Here is a 21,391-nt window from a genome sequence, read left to right as displayed (position 1 = left end):
CCTGTCAGGGGGAATGAAATGGGGGGAGAACGTGTGGAAACCTAGCCAGAACGCTGAGCGTTTAACTCCATAACCATGCAGGCAAATGCCTGGGCGCCTTTCACACAAAAAGAGAAAGAGAGGAAAATAAGCCCAGCTTCATATTTCAGCCCAAAGTGGGGATCCATTTTTCCGCTTTAGTGGCCATCGAGGAACAGTGGCAATAACAACAACAGAAGCTCCGGTAGTAACAGCCCCTCTCATTGGACTGAGGCCTCATAAACCTGTGCCATTATCACACTCTTTATGGGCCTTTAAATAGGCAGCCCTTCAAATCAGCCATGTGTGTTCTGCAAGGTGAAGCCACCTTAGCCCCACACGTTTCATAGATTTAGCAAGCTGCTCTTCATGGGATTTTGGGAGGATTGCTCCTCCAAATGTATGATGATTTTAATGTTCCCTAATGTGCTGAAACAGATGGTGCATGTGTCTGATGAATTGATCCATAATATGCCTGTGATTTTGTTTGTTGTTGGTCAATATTAGGTAATGGCCATCTGCTTTAAATCTGTTCAGAATGTTCTGTTTATGTTAAGCATTGTCATTGTGCAAGATTTGTGGTTTGCCATTGTATTATAATGCTGTAATTTGATATTTGAAATGAACATTCAAATGGCTTTCATTCTGGACAGATTATGTTGTGCTTTGTGTGCCTTTAACCATGCCAAAATAAATATGAGTCATTTGTGTAAAAAAAAAGCAAAAAAACTTGCTAACACATTTTTGGGGGATTATCTAAGCAAGCCCACAGACAGAACCTTTGAAGGGCAATAAAACAAACATAAAGCCACAGATCAACAAACACACTCAAATTCTTCAGGTATCACATTTTCCCTCAATGTATGTGAAAAAACATCATTTACTGAGGTCTTTAAATTAACAGTTCAAGCATATAATCACATCTCCGTAATGAGGTATTAATTAAGCGAGGGCTATCTATTGCCCCACTAAACAGCCTCATAAACAATTGACAGGAGATTTGTGATTTTTGACTCCCTGACACTATTAAACAAATCAATATTGGGTTTTGCAGACGTGTTCTCTGGCTGGCTCTCCACAGTCTTTGCCAATCAGCTCTGTGGAATACTAATGAGGGAATTAACGGCCTTATATTCCGCCTGTGTCCCATCAAATAGATCCTTATCAAGGGGGAGTTGAAGTCTCATTTGCATGGAAGAAGACTCTGCTTTGTAGGTAAAGATTTCACAATATGTCACTCATTATGCCCACCCCCTCCCTCACCCATCTCTACTCCCCTCACTCACACACGCAAGCACACACACTCTCAGACACAAGTACTGTAGTTTAGACAACATTCATGAGGCCTTACGAGCTGTCTTGTGCTGTAAGGAATCCCTCTTGATGATGCATCATAATGCATCAGCTTTATTGCAGGTACTGTGTTTATCACATGTTTACCTTTTTTTTTTCCTGAAGTAAACATTTTTACGTTTATGTCACGTTGCTGTGATTTCTTTAAAATATTGCTGTCTGTTTGCTGAGAATCAGGCTACCTTTCATGGCATTCTGCTCCTTTTGATTGTCGCGGTAATCTCATTTGATGAATATTGCTCTTAGGGTACTTAATTATGTTTGCTGTTCAAATCACAATTGTGAGCCTTCCAAGCCTGCCTTTGAGTCAGATATAATACCACTGAAAATAGTGTCAAACATCACTGAGACTGCCTTGTGTGCTGAAGAGAAGCAACGCATGATTCATTACCTAGACACCAGCAAGCTCAATGCAATATATAACTTAGGGGTTTTGGCATATTGGGAGTAGAATTGTTTTCATGCGCATGATGAATTACATTTCATTATTCAACTGTTGCATTGATAATAAAATTACTATCATGCCTGAGACTTGACATCCCAAAAGAAAAACAGAGGTTATTGATATAAAAACATACTAACTCCCCAGATCCTGACAGTGTTTTATTCCCCATGGTTTCAGTTTCACCAGGTGAACCCAGAAGGACAGAACGTCTCATTTAATCTACCTCAGGATTGCTTCCTTCACTGAGCCTCTCACACTGATCACCCCCAGTGAAATGACTGACAGGGGACGGCCTGTTGTCTTTGTGCTGTGTGTGTGGCCGGGGGGCGGCGAGTTAATGCAGGAGATTGACTCTTAATTGCGGTGGGGAACGCTCATCTTTTCTCATTAATGAGACGGTGTGGGAGCCTGGAGATTTTCTCATCACACAAAAACGCTCCTCCATCGGCCAGGTTAAGTGCTGTTTAGATTATTGGCTTCCCCACATTTAATTTTTCCATGTGCCCCGTCTTAAATTGTTGAACTTGAGGAGAAGGTGGGGGGCTGGAGAGTCAGGCAGGGGTTAAGGGCGGAGGGTGTGTATGTGTGTGGGGGAGTGGGGGTGTCTCTGAAGTGAGGCAGTCACATGTGTGATAGGTCTGGGAGGCCAGAAGGGGCAGGGCCCAACCCACAGGCTATAGTGAGACCTCTTCATAGCAGCTAACGAGGCAGATGAGAAGGCCATTTATGGTATCGTGTTTCAATTGCATTTTGTCCAGCCTCTAGATCAAAAGACAATCTTTATTTGAGGGCTGCTCCAATAGAAACCGAGTTTCTCCTGATGAATACAGATGATGTGTGTGAGGCAGAGAGAGAGAGAGGGCTGAGGACTGAAGTGGAGTGGTGCTGTCTGTGTCTGTCTGGAGGTGGGGGTTCACCTCTGTGTGAGGAAATGACCACTGGCTCCCCATGATGCATAACCGTGAGGGATTAGGGAATACAAAGCAGCAGACTGTTTGGTGGAGCACTAAAATGTGCTCCTCTGGGGCTCATTGAAAAATGATTGCCGATTAAGTGTTTGAAGTCTGCCAAAGACGAGTGTGCGTTTTTAGTGGGATGACGATGAAACTCTATCTTTCCTGCTTATGCAGGCAATTTTCCTTTGCTTTTTTCCACTAACTGTACCATGATGTGTGTTCTCTTGTCGCGCCTGGAGTTGAGGTTGCCAAACTCATTTCACCTCTTGGACCCCAGCTTGACTCCAAGCCAGACAACCAAAAGTGATAAGAGTGAATTAAGCTGCTACTCTCCTGCGGGAATGTTATTATACCGCCAGAGAGAGGCATTGATTTCCTTATGAGAACAACAGGTGAGGTTGTGTAAAATAACTAGGGAGCCTACCTAAATGGTAGGTAATACTGACTGTTTGAAGATAAATTATGTTTATGGAAATAAAGAGGATTATGTTCCCCCCTTATATGTGAATTGGAAAAATTGGGTCATGTCACAATGTTAAGAGCATCATTATCATGACTTGAAAACCACTACAGTATGTAAATAACTGCTAGTCCAATTCAATATTGTGTAGTATTCTTATGTTTTCCTAGCTCGCTTGATTAGCATTTGTGCACTGGTGCTGACAAATCAAATGTATTCAATGTAGCATTCTGTTTTGAGGTCATTTAGTTTTGGCTGGCATTAATGTTAGTGACTGTCCTGAGACATCTTTGTTGTTTCCTATTAATCTATTTTAAGAGAATTTTTTTCTGAGAACAACAACATATATAGTTTCCTCTGGAGACCATACAGGGAGTGATGACAAGCATAGCTTAGTGCTTCCTTGGTTGCACCTCAATTCCCTACCATGTCAGCTTTGAAACTGCTGTCCTCCCCGATATATTATCATGTTACACTCATTTGTTTTCATTATCGCATCAAAGAAGGACTGGTCATGTGGCAGCCATTTTCCACCACACGGCCTACGGAGAACAAATGTGATTCTGAAGTCATTTTGGGGTTACGTAAACAACAAGGAATCTGCACTTTAATAAAAGGTTAGAATCACATTCTAATGTTACGACCTAAAGAAAGAAACAGCCACTGGACTCAAAGAAAAGGTTCTTCAGCATTGCCCCATTGTGGGCAAACTTTTAACTCCAGAGCTAAAGTGGAAGTTTATTCAATGCTAAAATCAAGCCACACTAAAGAACATAAACTCAACTCCAACCACAAGGTCCTCCCTCTTGTTTATTTGCTACAATAATAAGGAGGCCTGTTTCCTTTCCAGGAGCATGTCGGTAAACCATGATAACGTTTTGTTTAACAGCAGTAAAACGACCTCAGTGGGGTATGTTAAGTAGTCTGGTGTGGGACACACAGAGAGGATCTGGAGGGCGAGGGGTGAAGGGAGAGCGTGGCCCCAGTGGACAGGTGGAGGTAAGCTGAGCCCCATACCACCCAAGGGGAGGACGAACTTGAGACGTGTCCCTAACCGTCCTGTGAAGGTGGAGGTCAGACAACAGCATTCGCTGATCAGCCAAGCTGCCTCAATCAGAAGGAAGGCCACCCTCTCTCCCCTAGATGAATTGGAACCACCAAAAGGCAGGTCACTCACAATTAGGACTCATAAAATATAATCAATTCCACAGGAGGCAGGCTGCAGTACTCAGGTGGCCAGATGAGAACAGAGAGCATCTTTGTACTTGGAGAAATAGCCGTCGTGCGTTAGACAGAGACACCTTGTTCCACTGACAGACTTGTATCTCTCAATCACAAGCGAACCGTCTTTTCCTGTTAACGGGTCGACAAACCCATTTCATGGAGTTTTATGGGATTCATGAAATTGATACAACACATGCACTTCCTCAATATTTGAGAAGTCTCTTGAAGACATAGGAATATGAAGATAACCATCAGTAAGCCCACTGGTTGTTTGTTTTCCACCAGCATCTCTATCTAAGGCAGGGTTATTGTTTGTTTCCAAAATCCGCTAATTAAGGCAGCCGCAAATGTGTATTTCTGTTGTCTAAGGCCTTGGGCCAGGATTAACAGCATTTAGCATTGTAAAGTGTACCCGCCTCCTCCCCCCCTCCCCCTTAAATAGCACAGATAGAAAAAGCTGGAGGGGAAGAGCCTGTGGCCGCATAATCCATACAGAAACATAAGTCATGTTTTGGAGCATGTAAAATAGGTCAACATATTGATCGATAATTGTAATGCATACTGATAAATAAACAGACAGGGCAATAAAGATCCTTTTAAGAAGTGTCTGTATACATCTTTGTTGTCACGTAATGTAACTAAGTTGATTCTGACCTCGCCCTAACCCTAATCCTTTCCTTAGGGCATTATGTTCCTCATGTGTTCCTCATAACATCAAACATGAATCAACCTTTGGGAAACATGTCATGCGAGAAAAATCACTGCTCAACAATGACTTACAAAGATGCGGATGAATGAAGATTAACCGAATTATAATTTCTGGTATCTCAGCCCTGACATTCAAACATTGACAGCATTACTTAAACATTGGGGAAACAATTTCAAACTACACCTGTGCTTGGATTGGCATTTTGTCACAAAAGTGTCTGATGATGCCTAGTGTTTGGAATTGTCTTTGGTTCATGACACTCATTAGGTTCGGATTACAAGAAGATGTCAAGCTTGAACATATTTCTCATTTCTGAAGCACCTTGAACAAAGAGTTACATTATAGCCCATGAATCCTTAGGCATCTACAGGACCTTCCCTGCCCAAGGCAGCACCCATGGATGACATCTCAACTCCCAGGTTTATTAAACCTGTCCATCAATTCTTGGGTCCCAACCTTTATTTGACAACAAACAAGACATGAGCAATCAATCGACATGACCTGCAGTACACAATCACTCAAATTTTCACACTCTTTTTTTAAGCCTCTTGTGTGTTTCCATTTGTGTACTGACAGGAGTGAGAAATGCGTTTGATCTTCTTGTTATCTATTTCTTTATAGTGAGACTTTAAATTGTATTTTTCTGTATGGTACATTCAAGGGGTCATTCACATCAAACGTTTTACTCTCCTGAGTGGACAATGAAGTGTCGTGATTGTGACAGAGTGATGGCCTGTGGATGTACAAAACATGGAGACAACTGTGGTCACTTACCTGTGTGGTCAAATTGTACTTAATGGTTGTGAACCAAACACTCCCCAGTATGTCAGAACTGGATTGCTGAGGGTCTTCTTTGCAAACAAATCTCTGTGACATCGCTTGGAGCAGGGCAGAGCCACAGCTTCCTTCCCCCCCAGAAGGTACAGTAGGATATTGGTGGGGATTTGTCTCATTCCTTCTCCACGCATCCAACCACCACACATAATTTTTTGTTGTTGTGTTTTCAAGTTCCCGCTCTTTTGAACTCAGGAAATGCTATGAACAACGGGAATGTCTGCCCAGGGGTCAGGGTGATGGGGTGTGGGAACCTACTCAGTGGAGGTACAGGGCAGTAAGTGGCCAATCTGCCTAGTACAGAGAGGGATGGGAGATTGAAGGAGGGAGGAGTGTGGGAGTTTGGGTAGGGCTTGATTTTGGTATGCCCTACTGGTCACATACAATCCAATGTAACCTGGAGTTGCTGAAGCCAGTGAGGTGTGACCAGCAATAAGGAAATTCTCTCTTAAGTCCCATGAGGAAACTAAGGGTGGAGCCCGTATCCCTCGACCGTTACATTCAATGTGCTGTAGGTGAGGCTTTAAAGTACATTTGGAAAATGTAATGAATTGATCCCAAAGGTTACATAGAACACTTTGGGGGGGGGGGGGGGGGGGGGGGCAAAGTAAACAACAAATCCAATGGTATTCAAAAGCATGTTTTGGATAAGTAATTGATGAGACACCATAACAGCAAGGTCTGCACTGTGGTCTGAAAGCCTGTATGAAGTCAACTTTGTGTACTGTGTAGGCCCAAAAATTAAAATCTGAATTTCAATTTGGTTAGCATTTTGTGAGCGAGACGTTTTTAACCATTACCAAAACATTGAAATTATAATTGTATGAAAAGTTCAATATCTCAGTATAACAAATGTACACATTTCTTTTATTTACCATTTAAATAGTTTCCTTCACGGAAATGCATGAAGTCTGGCCACATAGTGAACCTTTTACGGTATGAGAGAGAGTGTGTCTGAGTCAAAGTTGATTTTTTTTTCTTCATACATTCCTCCACCTTAGCACTGTCATAAGCTATTTTCTGCTCCAGTGCAAATCCTAATTGATCGCGCTCAATCTTAGCTTTACATTACATGGGGAGATGACATCATTTGATACCGATATTTTGCACCGCTCTTGCAGGCTAATGTTGTTTTGCCAGCTTTACCGCAACACACTGTCTAGACAAAAGCGTATGTACACAGAAACAGAGTGGATAAATGTTTAGACAGTCATTATTTTAATTTAAAAATGTTAAGGTTGACTTACCTCTAGAAGCAGGTGTCACTGTTGAATTGTGGTTCTGCCAGTGTTCAGTTGAGGCCTCCAGCGCTTTGCTCTCTTTCAAGCTAAACGCCTATATGCTTCAGGGGAGTAAGTCAAATGGGAAGAGACAATAGTGTAATTTATGAGATAAATAAAGATAAGACCTTGCTGTCAATCCATTTGTACCCAAGCCTGTTTCAGTTGATACAAATATTGACTGTTGCCTTTTCAACTCACACTGATGACATGAAGTCCTGTCAGCAGTGCTTGAACCTGATACTTGCTTATAGTAATTGCTTTTTTTATTCTCAGCTCTCAATAGTGAGTCTGGTCGTAGGAAACATTTTCTAAGAAGCAGTGTACTTTTTTGGGGTTGATCTTAATATGATATTAAAAGCCAATTTGGGGAGGAGTAATGGACTGTTGCAGGAATGCAGTAGTTTGCTTGATCCACATAATGGCCATGCCTAGGCAATAAGCGGGACAATTATGACACCAACAGACATCCCTCCCTGTCAGCTTTCATAGCTGGTCATCACTTAAACAGCACTGTCCCAGCAGGGCTGGTTAAATCAACTTTCAAACCTAGACTAAGCCCTCTAACCCCTCCTCCAACCTCCTGCTGCTCCCCCCTCCTCTCAGAGGTTGTCCTCAGGCGATTACTAATAAACAACAGGTCAGCACCTGTGATGGCAGGTGATTTATTTGACCCTAAACTGCCATGAAGAGAGAGCAGGAGTGAGGAAGCGAGGGGAGGAGGGAGGGGAAGATTTCCAGCAGACACACCAGCTCTAGCCCTGCAGGCCTGGAAGTCAACACCCCTGTTGTAAACCACTTACCGCTCACTTCGTTCTGCTTCTCATGTGACTGTTTTCTTTATTTCCTCAGTAAAAGACAGCTGAATCATTCGAGTTTATCACCATGACCTCATAAAGGGCCCAGAGGATGAAATAATCGTGTTGAGGGGGTGGGGTGGAGCTGACATCCCCTGTGTGTGACATCACAGATTTGGGGCCTTGTCACACTGGCTCCCAGACCTTAGGCCCGTGGCCTCCACATGGTAGGCAGGTCACAGAGGGCCACCATGCCGACAACCAATGGCAGGGTATTAAAGCATGTTTCCCCCAGAGGCTGTCCAATGGATTGAGCTGATCAGACAACACGCAGCACAGGATGTTGTCCAAGGACCTAACGAGAGCAGAATTATTGAGTAACAGGAAATTAAAAAATTCCTGCAATGCCGATCCACCATTCAAAGCAATTCTGTCGCATTCAAGGCTGCCCTCTCTCTGAACTCAAGCCATGGAGGTTTGGTTTCCTTTATTGTTGTTGTTTTTTATGTGGGCTCCCTGAAAAGGTCATAAAAACAATGACATAGCACGATGATCCTTAAGTCAACTGTATGTATGTAAAGTCAGCATATTTTCAACTATAACATAAAACTGAAACAATTTACAGGTTTCATAGAATTACTTTGATACAGTAAGTTATCCACTGCCATCAAACAATGATCCCTGCTAATGTTTACATGGCACTGCTTTAGGTGTATTATGAGTCTAACGATTCCAACACATCTTACCCATGAGTGAAGAGAAGATTGTCAGCGCAGTGGTGAGAGCCGACCCTATATGAGCTGGATTACTCAATAGCCAGGTTAAACAAGCCTATTTGGCTTGGTTGTACTACAATATACCCTTGCATGATATGAATAAGTTCTGCAAACACCTTTGTGTCAGTGCAATGTGTGTCTGTTCAAGTGTAAGCAGTAGGGGAAGAAAGGTGGAGGTAGGTATCAAACTGTGACCATAAGTTCTGCAAACACCTTTGTGTCAGTGCAATGTGTGTCTGTTCAAGTGTAAGCACTAGGGGAAGAAAGGTGGAGGTAGGTATCAAACTGTGACCAGAGGCCGTCCCAAACGTTTTAGACTCTGTAACAGTGACTCTAAACAAGCATGTCAAATACTAGTGAATAGAGGAAAAATTACAGGTGCGTTACTTGTAATATTTCAACAGCATGTGGAAATGGTTAACACCACATCTCTAATGTGGCCAGCCATGTTACTTTTGTTAACGGATGGTTGAAGTGTGTGTGTGTCTGTGTGTGTGTGCGCACATGTGTGTGTGGAGAGTAGGGATTGGTCACTGGATAACTGAGAACATTAGTCAAAACCAGTCTGGGTTTGTTAAAACTTCAACACATCTAAATGGCTCCCTGTTACCACAGTCCTACTGTTCTGAGAGCCATAGAAATTACACAAATGGCATTTACTGTACGTCAGGGAGTCAGGTGGCTGAGAGGTTAGGGAATCGGGCTATTAATCAGAATGTTGCTGGTTCGATTCCCGGCCGTGCAAAATTAAGTTGTGTCCTCGGGTAAGGCACTTCACCCTACTTGCCTCGAGGGAATGTTCCTTGTACATAATGTAAGTCACTCTGGATAAGAGCGTCTACTTAATGTAAATATAAGTCCTGTTAGAGACCTCGTCTTTCGTGTATCATTAAGTACTCTTAGACTAGTATAAAATGCCAAATGGATGGAACGAACCACAGACTAGTCCAATGCATAGCTACCTTCTCCAAGATGCAACGGATGCACACCTTTCCTCTGTCAGAGATGCAGAGTCCTGAAGGTGTCAAGGGTGTTATTGTTTGAAAGGCATAAACCTGCTGAGGCTCTTTAATTTCCCCCTCTTCACTCACATGAGGGATGGTTCAAAGGGTGACTCTCTGACATGGCGTGTGATCACTCCTCCGTCCTTTATCTGCCTCCCCACATTAGCACGTAAATGAGGCTGCACTTTGGGTTTTAGGAGCTGGAGCGAGCTTGCCGTAAACACGGCTTGTACTGTTATCGTTACCAGACAGATTTCTGACATTCGAACACCTCAGTCTCATTAACATTCAAAAGGTGTGTGTATTTGACATTGTTTTTGTTTATACAAGTTTGCTTTTGGATGGGGTTTTGTATACAAATAGCATATCATACCCTCAATGTGTTGAATGACGTTTGGAAAGTGAGTTTGTTCTACAACACAGAATTAGAGTTTACTGGGATTCTTTCTTCTTGAAATCTGGCAATTTAACTTTAATTTGTGGATAGAGAAAGACTTCTTTATGCAAGAACACAATAACACGGTACAAATCTATCCCATTTCAACCCAAATGTGGAAAAAAGAGAACAGACTTTGTTTTAAAATGCTATTTCTTTAATAAGTTCTGAAGCATGTAGTATGATAGCATTGGAATCCAAGCATGTTTTGAATCAAATCTATAAGATTTAGAGGTACCAGTAATCATGAGTATCAACCTACTGATGTGAATGACTTTTTTCCCATAGCTAATTAGCTGCAGTGCAACATTTCGCAGCAACCTGCATGGTGTTGTTGTGGATGCTAGAATGTGTCTCAAGGCCTGCAGTGGGGTGACGCTGAGGTCCTGAAACTCCATTGTGATTCAAGCAGAGCTTATCGCATGGGAGAGAACTGGCAGCCTCTTAAAAGGTATTATATGTGCTCTCGTTCTCCTTCCCTCTGTCTGACTGGAGCCCTTGGGATGAAAGGGAAAAGCACTGGAAAAAGAGACATCGTTTCCCTACATGGGGAAGTCTTTGTTTCTATTCTCTACATCCAAAGTCTCTCCAGGAATCCTAATTTTCGCCATTCACCCACCTAGCGGCAGATAAAAGCTGGTTAAAGGGGGGGATTTCCTCAATGAGGACAGCTTGTAACCAGTCTGCAGAAGGGGAGTTGTACAAAGCTGAAGAGCAAGAGGAGGCTGGAGCACAGATTTCAAACCTCTTAGAATTTCCTTTGACTGTTGAAGGATGCATGTTTTGGCGACAATTTCCCAAGTACCTTCTCAAAAAGAAGCCATAGCAGTAGCAATGAAGAGTTTTTATAATCGAGATCCTTCTGAGAATGTGAAAACAAAGTAAAACAGTATTGTGTTGATATGACAACAGATTATGGAGTCAGGGATATATGACATCAATGACTATGATTCAAACCAGGACAGCATGCTTTGCCAGTATTGGTTTGTTCTACCAACTCTAATTAAGCCTGTGTTCTTTGGGGGGTGGGTGGGTGGGGGGGGGGTGCTGTTGGTGATGTCCGGGTTCACAGAATGCCAGACTTGGCAGCTGGTGTTCCTGAAGCGGGTGCTTGGCATTAAGATGAGGGAGGGGAGAGTCCATGCCAGTCCCTGGGGAGTGGGAGGTGTTAACTTCTAATGGCTTTCTCCGCCACAGTCCTGACATCTGCAGGGCTCCCAGAAAAGAGAGCGAGGGCTTTTTGAAAAATTAATGGAGCTGAATGCATCTCACAGCGAGGAGAGGCCGGGATTAATCAGCACATTAAGGGCTAGCTCCGGATTGGAAATAATTATGGGAGCTGACAAGGTGCAGAGGTGCCAGTGCCAGCTCCTTTCAGGAATGCATTTTAAAAAGCAGTTTAAAAAGCCTTCAGATGTTGGCATTATCTTGCGTGACCAAATTAGGGGCAAATGAGAAAAGTTTATCTGGCATTTTGGAGTATTGAAAGAGCTTAGGCTTTATAAATTATGCAGTGTGTGTATTTGTGTGTGTGTGCGCGTGTGTGTGTGTGTGTGTGTGTATGTGCAGTGTGCATGTGTTTGTGCATATGTGAATATGTCTGTTCATGTGGGTGTGTGTTTTCTGTAAGTAGAGGAAAGGATATGGACAGAGAGAATTGTGGGTAAATCCTATTTTGGAGAAAAAGTATAGGTTTATGATTAAAAGTGGGAGGTTTGTTTTTTGCAAAGGGCCGAACAGAACTGGCAAGTTGGATTAATTTAAATGGTCCTTGAAACTATTATACTGTTTGTGTAAATGAAAAGTGAATGTCTTAACACCCTGACGGAGCCAGACTGATTATAAACGGATAAACTGATTACAGTTGACCACCCATGAAAAGGCTGAGAACCAAAAAAAAGAACTGATTTAATAAGCAGCATGTTTTCTGACTTTCAGGATTAATCTCCTATAATTTCTCTAGGAAAGTGATTGGGCATGCGTCACGGTAATCCTTGACATTCTTTCATATTTGAGGCATCATTTGTGAAACGATAGCAGTTTTAATCTTAACAGAATCATTGTGAGGTACACTCTGTCATGGATGCCTGTGTCTGTCCAACTGAAAGCAATTGGCATAATTTATTTTTTTATAGTTAAATTTCATAGATATAATTATTTGTCACAGGAGTGAAAATATGTTATTAAAATAAAGTATTAAAGCAATGTATTTTCTAGTGTCCCCCATATTATTGTATGCAAAGGAGACCTGTGTCGTTTTTCTGGCCATTTTACCTCTTTATTTAAACACTCCATACTTGGTCCTTGATGGAATGGTTATTGTTAAGATCAAATCTTTAGATACATCTTCAGATCTATGTATCTTGTTAGAAGTTTAAGACATGGTTATAAAGGGGTATGGCTTGTGTTACTTTTGTGAAGATTTCTACCTGTCTCAGCAACACAGTTTCAGTGGATTGGTCTGTGTGGACACCATTTTGCTTCTATAATGCGAAAAGTTCTGAGTGGTCATTGATGTAACTCTGTGTTGAACTGAAGAAAGGAGAAAAAAGTACCCTGTTCTGGAAGCAATCAGAAAATGCATAAATTGATTACAGGTCCTAATGTTTACATTTTCATGGCAATATGAAAACAATACCTTTGACGAGAGGCAGTAGAAAGCATCAAAAGGAGTATTGTGTGGATTGCCAACCATTTGACTGACCGTTTGATCTTTAAAGGCCCTCTGTCTGAAACGTTCCCTTGGATAGAGATCTCCATTGTGGCTCTGATTCTCTTCTATCGCCACGGCTCTCCAGGTAATGTCAATACAGCCAATAACAAATTTAAGCGTCTCAATAGCAGAAGCAAAATGCTATGCCATCCACAATCGTCATGCAGAACAAGAGTCAAAAAGTTCAGCCAGCTATACAAACTTTTATTCTGAAGATTGAGCAATTGCCGGATTCAATATTTGAAACATAATGTTATCATGAATTATTGCAGTGACCTCTCTGTGTAATATTCCAATTGTTGAAAGTTTCTCTTATTGCTACAGCTGTGCTCCTGGCCATATCATTTTACAAAGCATGACTAAAGTTAAACCCAAGAAAATAGCTTGATTTACAGATGTAATCACATTCTGAAATTTTCAATTCAAGGAATAGAAATTAGATTTAACTACTTTATCGCTACTGTATTAATGAAAAGGTATCTAAATTGAAAAAAATACAAGTGAGATTGTCTTAATTGCCTTGAAATGAGAGTCACATTACACGGTTAGGAGTAGAAGAAACTGGCAATGTGTTATATACTTCAGCTAATGTTTATCAATGCAAGAGTTGATTATTATCATAGACTGTCGATGATTGGTTCATATTTCAGATTAGTAAAACTCACAAAGATTCTTGATAGATTACCAGACAGGTGGTGTATGACAATACATGAGCAGAGTTCCGTGTTCAGAAATAGTGTAAAATATCGAATGAAGCTATGTGCGTGAGCACCTGGGAAAGTGTTTGTGCATGTCTCAACTGTGTAAGTGTGTGTGTGTGTGTGTAAGTCTGTCTGTTGCTCTTAGCTTGTGGGTATAGTGCTAAGCTTTCACATTTTTATAAAATCAAGAGGAAATCTACTACATGTAAATGCTTACAATTACTAGGAACAATAATTCCTGAAATCCATGAGTGTACTATTCTGTTTCCGAGACCACACATTTTCCCCGCTGCTTCAGGGCTAAAATGGTTTCTGTTCTGTTCTGGGTCTTTTGGGAGTTTTGCCCACCCTACCTTTCAAAGTAATCCCTCTTTGAGTACTTACCATCAATACAAGTCATAAAACAAATAATCATAATTTGTCAGTTAGTCTAATACTTTGTTCAGGAGCTTAGTGATGCAAACAAATACTGTTGTTTGACTAAAGGCACGTTCAAATCAAGCCTATAATAGTGTGTGCCTTAAGGAGTTTTAACCAAGTTCACAAAGGTGGAGTTTAAGAGGACTAGGGCTTGTCGTTATAGTCTGCCCCACCCTCCATTTCCCCTGTCTGGAGAGGAGTCTCTGTCTGGCCTGGGGGACACTAAGGAAATGTTGGTGTTTGAACACACCTCTGCCTCCTCTGTTCAGTTTACTGTCAACTCAATCAGAGGAAGAGGTGTGTTCAAACACAATCTTTTCTTGAGTAAGGGGGTTATTTATAGTCCCCTTTAGGTAGATTTAATTAACACACAGAGATACACTAACACACGCACACACACGCTGTAAAATATTACATTCAGTATGAGGACATTCTTTGTAGCCTACAATGTTGCCGCAGCATGTAGTTGAGACCATTGTGATGACAATGTCAGAACAGAACAAATTGATCCAATTTGCTATACACAGCACCTGGTGACTGGAGTGTTACTCACCAGCCTTTTAATGAACTCTAAAGCTATAGCAGGGATCCCTATTATCTGGCAATTTCTCATGAGAAATTACCATTCTGGCCCTTATTACACATACTTAGTCATTAGGTGATGGCAGCAAGGGGAGTTAAGCTGGGGAATAAGAGCTATATCTGTCTAGATGAGTTGGCTGTGCAAGTCCACACACTATTATGCTGTTTAACAGACACTGAATGACCACTTTCTCACCCAGAGCTGTCACTGTGCCGAGAAGTAAGTCGAGAGGGTTAGGGCACAATTCAAAAGGAAGCCTGTATCACAAATGAAAGAACGTGTTTACGGCTTACAGCTAAATACATAAACTGAAGACAAAAAATTATAACGATGCCTTGATTTCACCCTTTATTGTGTTAACAATGAAACAGAATAGGCAAAAGTCAGTAAGTAAACAGGAAGAAAACTTTTGTAAAAAAATTGTGTGGGGTGGAGAAGTATTCGCCATTTATTAATGGTGAATAAAAGTGATTTGGTTGTGTAGTGCCCAGGTCAGGGGCCACATGCTGGCAGCATGGAACTGTGGTTGGCATGAGTGCTGTTAGGAAGGTTATACCATTAACCAATCATAGCCTAATGAGTGAGAGCTGAGATAAAGGCCAGCTCCTGCAGATTTAATGAGGTAACTGGGAGGCTCAGGGACACAGACCACGATGGCGACTCACAGCCACTTAATGACACCCCTAATCCCTGCAGAGATGGCGCCGCTGCACACACAATTGGCTTGCCTTCCATGTGGCGAAATATCCCAGCAACACCTCTGCTATCCTGGTGACTCCAGTTAACAGTCCAGCAGCATTAGAACATAGAATCTAATGTTCTTTGAAAATAAATGTGGGCCAGGACCAATGGAGTAGAGAGTTAGCTGGTTCTTAGAGATGGGATTTTGCCACATCTCTTTTCTCAGACCCTTACACTTGTTAGCATTGTCACCTTTTTTCTGCTTTAGAGATAGCTAGCCATCTAGCTAGCTGTGTAATATATTGTTGAGAAAAGTGTGAAGATTTCCCACCATTTCCTAATACAACCAAGTCTTGTGAAACCAGGTGTTATTTGGACTGATGTGGCGGATGTACTGAACCTTCATGTTCCTTCCAATCATCAAATAGATGTGGCACTGGGTGTATATATTGAACAATGTGGACAAGTCACCGAGGTTTTTCGGGCTAAGAACTATTGAGACTGATTAGTCACATTCAACCCTTAAAATGACCCCTAGCCTTGATTCGCTTTTACTGTAACATTGTAGTTCTAGTTAGTGTCATATAAAATAACATGGATCATAAATAGTTATTGACATAAGCTGGCTTCTAACATTCTATTTTTAAATGAATTTCTAAATGCAAACAGAGTTAAAGGCTCATCAACAACAACAATGCACTGTCATGAGTAGGCTATATGACGTCAGCCAGGGAAGAATTTCCTATATTTCCAGTCTCCACATTTATCCCTCAAGTACCTCAACCCCTCAGCTAACAGCATCAACGTGCATGTACTTTAGCACAATCATCAAAGACAATGATTTCCAAACCCCTTTTGTTTATATATGGTGTGTGCAATTCTCTTGTTTATATTTGAACAGTGCCTCATTAGAATGAGAGAGAGAGCACAAAGATGGCTTGAATTCTTGATCTACTCCCCAGACTCAATGGGCCTTGATGTTCAGGAGAACAGTAAAACATATGGAAAGGGATTTGCAAGTATAAATTCAAAAGCATGAGAATCCTGACCGCGCTCCACAAAAACATTCCATGCTTGAGTTGGTGGTCTCAAAAAGAAAGTACATGGCACTGGCACATCAAATTTGGCACTAAGAGATACCAACTAACTATTCATTACAGTAAAAATAGAATCTCAAACAAGACTATATACAATATAAGTATTATATATTGACATTGGTTTAGGTAAGATTAGAATAGTTCTATTTTTATACATTTTATACATTCAAATATACACAATGTTTGTCATGCACAACCAAACAGTTAGGAACAAAATACATATTTTTCTATTCAAGATAATCATTAACAGATTTGTTGTCTCAGAGGGCACATTTGTAGTTAGACAAGCAGTTACTTTAGTCTCAGCAGGATCCTAGAGAAACAGGAACACAATCTTTATGAGGCTGTGCTTCTCCATATGTTCTTGTTCAGGAGTAGCTACAGTATACCTCTACCTGAGATTCCCCTGCCACATGGAACCGCATTGTCAGTGAACACAAGTGCTTTCTATGGAGAGCCAAGTTCTCACAAAAAAGTACCTCTACTCTGCAGACATATTCGCTCTCTCTCTTGCTTTTTCTCACTCTCTCTTTTTCTCTCTCTCTCTCTCTTGGTCTTTCTCCTTCTCTTGGTCTCTATCTCCCTTTCTTTCTCTCTCTTACAAATACACATTCAACGTAACACACACACACATCCAGACAGACCAGACACACATGCACACAGATCAGACAGCACACAGTTAAACATGCACACACTCACAGAACAGATGCACACACCCTTCTTCTTTCTCACCATCCTTCACTCTGAACCCCTAGATCCAGATGTGCTGTGCTCCCGGCACAGTCTGAGCTGCCAGCTGAGGAAAGAGAGTTACCCTGGCGAAGAGAGACAAGGCCAGATAAAAGACAGGGAGAGACAGAGAGAGGGAGGGAGAAAGAGAGGAAGAGAAAGAAAGAGAGGGAGGGAGAAAGAGTGTGTGTGTGTGTGTGAGAGAGAGAGAGAGAGAGAGAGAGAGAGAGAGAGAGAGAGAGAGAGAGAGAGAGAGAGAGAGAGAGAGATATTATTTTTGCCTGATGTCTCTATTGGGATACTGCACTTGCAGCTCCACATGACTCAGACTCATAAAGGAGCTCTATCAAGCTGACCCCACAAGCGTTCACCCTCTCAGACATCATAATGGGCCCCCCGCTTGCTAACCGTCCCATTGCGTACCTCATGTTCCTCTTCTCTTAAAAGTCGGTGAAAACCCAGAAAAATTCTTCTGAGCTTATGGCTGTAAATTAACCTTTACGTTAAAATATAGTGACGGTCAGAGGTATATTTAGAGGAGAGGGAGTTGCAGTATGCTTGCAGCAGGATGTGTACCCGGGTATTTTATGGCTAACAGGGGGTGTTTCATCCTGCCTGCTTTATCAGACAAATAAAAGCCTATGGTGATGGCACAGAAAAGTTTTATAGTGTAAGGAGTGCAGAGTTAGGCCAGGGAGGGCAAACCTTGAAGGGTGGTTCCTCATCTCTCCAAGAGTATTAAGGGGCGGTTTATAGACAGACACCTCTCTGGTCCAAATACCAGTCACAGTTAATCAAACCACAGCAACAATGTTATTACTTCTGATTCTCATTCTGTGTGGAAACACGATGCAAATCAGACACTTCTCTGATCCAAATATATGTCAAAGTGAATCATACTACACCAGCAATGTTATTGTGTTATTCAAAAAAAAAAGAATTGCACAATCCAAGTCTGTCATTGTGCTGTCTTATTAAAGGAAACCTGTTACCATGCTTCCATGAAACTGTGTAATACAAGACATGCGTTAATCCACCCTGCAACGTATTTGTATTCAAACTCAACTTGAACAGGTCAAGAGACGCATCATTGTTAACCATCTACTTAAACACACACTTTGGGCTGCTGTAACCTGGCAGTGAGAAGAACACATGATGGATGCCAAGTAACAACAGAAACAGAGTGCAGTTCTCTGCTCTGTTAACTCCATCGCTTTTGACAAATGGAGCAGTCGTAGAAAGCCCTTTCTGAGTGAGTTGTAACTTTCAGCAGCCCCTCGCAGGTGTGGGTGATCTTTCATCCTCCTCCCCCTCCTTCCTCCAGTCAGTCCTATCTCTGGCCTCCATCAAAAGTGAACGTGCTGCCCCAGGTTCAGATTAACTCAGGACTGACAGACCAAAGGGCTCTCTTTCCCTCATCCTGCCCCTTTCCACCTCAACTCACACATCTTCAACAACAGGGGAAATTAGGGCTAGTTTAGCAGATCTCAAAGCACCACTAAACACCGCACCAGATCGTTGACTGATTGTCTGCCTCAATCCATTGTCCAAACCTACGCTTATCTTTGCCTTTGGCCAAACTGCTGCTTCTCCTGTGTGAGTATCTCTCTCTCTCTATTACACACACACCTTCTCTCTCCAACTCTCTATCAAGCTGTCCAGATTTTTTTTTATTATCACTGAGTTACTGTTGAGTTAACTGTACAAGGTGAATAGATAGCATTGGCTCAGATATTTTCCTTCTCACAATGTTAACTCTGTGGTGTTCAAGAAAAACATAGAATGAGTTCATATTTCTTTTAATCGTGGATTCAAAGTGAGAGTAATTCTCTTGACAAACTGTAAGAGGTCTTAGGTTATTGTTCATATTTTCACATTTAGCTGTAACAAATTGACCACCGTTGTTACTTTGTGCCATAATTCTCAGATACATCAGATCATAAGCATCTAAATTAATGCTAAATCAAGAGAGAGCACTTGAAAATTAGGTACACTCAATTACTTTCGAAGTGTGGTCATGAGTGTTTGAGTGTTCAAGTAATTGCCTGAGGCAAGTTCTATTTTAGAATTAAATTCAACTCATAAGCCCTATCATTTAAAGAGTTTTCTAATTATTACTGGAGCAATTATAGATGATCAACCCTTACCAAAACCCCTTGGTTGGGTGAGACCTATCATTTGTCTCTCTTGTCAGCTTCCTGTTTTGCCGAGCAACTCCTTTAACCTGCCTGGCAGTCCTGCCCCAAAGAACACTTTCCCTTTTCCTCTCTGCACAACACGAGGGAAGGCAGGGGGGGACGGGGGTCTAACTCAAACTGACCCATTGCTCAGGTCAGTGAGCTGCTCACCGGGTCTATCCAAACAGAGGGGTTTGTTTTGCTAAAGCTGTGGAACGAAGAAGGACCCTCTTAAATCAATGCTTTACTTAGAGCACTGCACGTGCAAGGTTCTTATGCATAAAACCACATGAAACCACAGGAGGCAAACCTGGCACTAAACCACACAAATCTCCCTTCCTCTCATTGCCCCACCCCCCACCCTCTCTCTCTTTTCTTTATTTTTGCATATCTCTATCTCTCTCTTTTCTATGATACCAAAATATTTACTTTCATACCGGCTAAGTTAAAGCTGCATGCACAGGTGAAGTGATACGTAGCAGTTTCTATACATTTGTCTGAAATGTTCATGAAAAAAGTGGATGTTCTATAAATAACAAGTAAACTGGCACTGTATCTGTCAACACGTTTCTCTGTTTCCACTAAAAGGACAGCATGATTTAAGTTTAGATGGTGCACTGGGGAGTCCGAGTCCATTGTTGGTAGATTTTGAGGTTTTAGTTTTGACATGCACAAGTGTCTCTTGGTTTTTCAGGTGTAATATAATCTTAAGAGGAATGTAGGAATAACCAACATTTATTGTTCCCGTTGGAGTGAGTGTTTGTAATGGCAAGAAGAGGAATGATTTCCTTACCTTGAGGAGGCATTTAAACATCTTTGAAGTAGTTGTGAGACTTTTGAGGCACCAAATTGCCTTGTTACATAAAGACCAGATGCACTTCAGATAGCAAAGGTGAATTGTCATTTAGATAGAATTTTTATGAGTGCCCGTCGGCTCTTGTCTGAGATGAACAAGATCTTTTACATTTCTCTCACTGAACCACAGCAACGTAGTCATTCTACTAGACATTGTTTCTCAGTTTTTTGCCTTTGCTAGTTGAAACACCTGTCATGGGATTTTTCCCATGCTAGACTAACTATATGAACCACGGAACTCCAGTCAACTTTAACCTATAAAGTCACTTTAAGGTTTATATGAGGCTTCTGACAGCCATGGCCACTGGTAAAAGGCTCTTGTTGTGATGGTAAACAAAAGCTCTAATTCTAGATAATGGTCCTCTTTGTAACATGCTCAGGGAGATGCAATGACCAGTCTCAGTAGCTTAATTATCTTTCTAATTTGTATTAGTGCTGGCTGTCCTCTCGGGGATAATTATGTATCTAGTGTGTGAGAAAGCTTAATGAGGTTAAACTTAAGTCTTTACAAAAAAATAGGGGTCCAGCCCCGTAGAAGAAATAACTGTGCCTGAATGTGTTTTATAATCTATGACTGAAAATGTTTTTTTTTCTGTAAATTATTTCTATAAGCCCATTGGAAGCAACACCTCCATGCAACCTGATCTAATGTGCAGCTTTTGGAATGGCCAATGGCCACGTTACAGTGGCTAAACATTAATGTTGGTTATGCAATTACCGTAATATGATATTTTTTTCCTTTTCTAACCATTTGAAAACTGTACTGTTCCTAACTAAACAGGTTGTGTTTGTTGACCAGTAATCTCAAAGGAACACAGTAACTAAGAGATGATGTAACTCTGTTGCCACTGGCATTTATGCGTTGAGTCTGGCTGAAGGATCTGTGGATCAAACAGTACAAGGCTCTATACATCTCAACCTGGCTCCTGAGTACACTGACCTGCAGCAGATATAAATCAAAGAATGCTCTTATCAGATCAATGACCTCCACCATCATTCACTGTGTTACTTTTTATCCACCCCAATGACATTTTCTAGGAACATTCCCCACCTATTATAGGCAACAACATTCAAAGCACTTTGAAGCTAATCGTGCTTGGTAGGTGTTGATGGTGATGAGAGGTGATAAGAGCTCTTGCCTGC

This window comes from Hypomesus transpacificus, chromosome 11 (assembly GCF_021917145.1).
Source record: "Hypomesus transpacificus isolate Combined female chromosome 11, fHypTra1, whole genome shotgun sequence".
NCBI classification, from domain to species: domain Eukaryota; kingdom Metazoa; phylum Chordata; class Actinopteri; order Osmeriformes; family Osmeridae; genus Hypomesus; species Hypomesus transpacificus.
Note: the sequence above shows the minus strand (reverse complement) of the source record.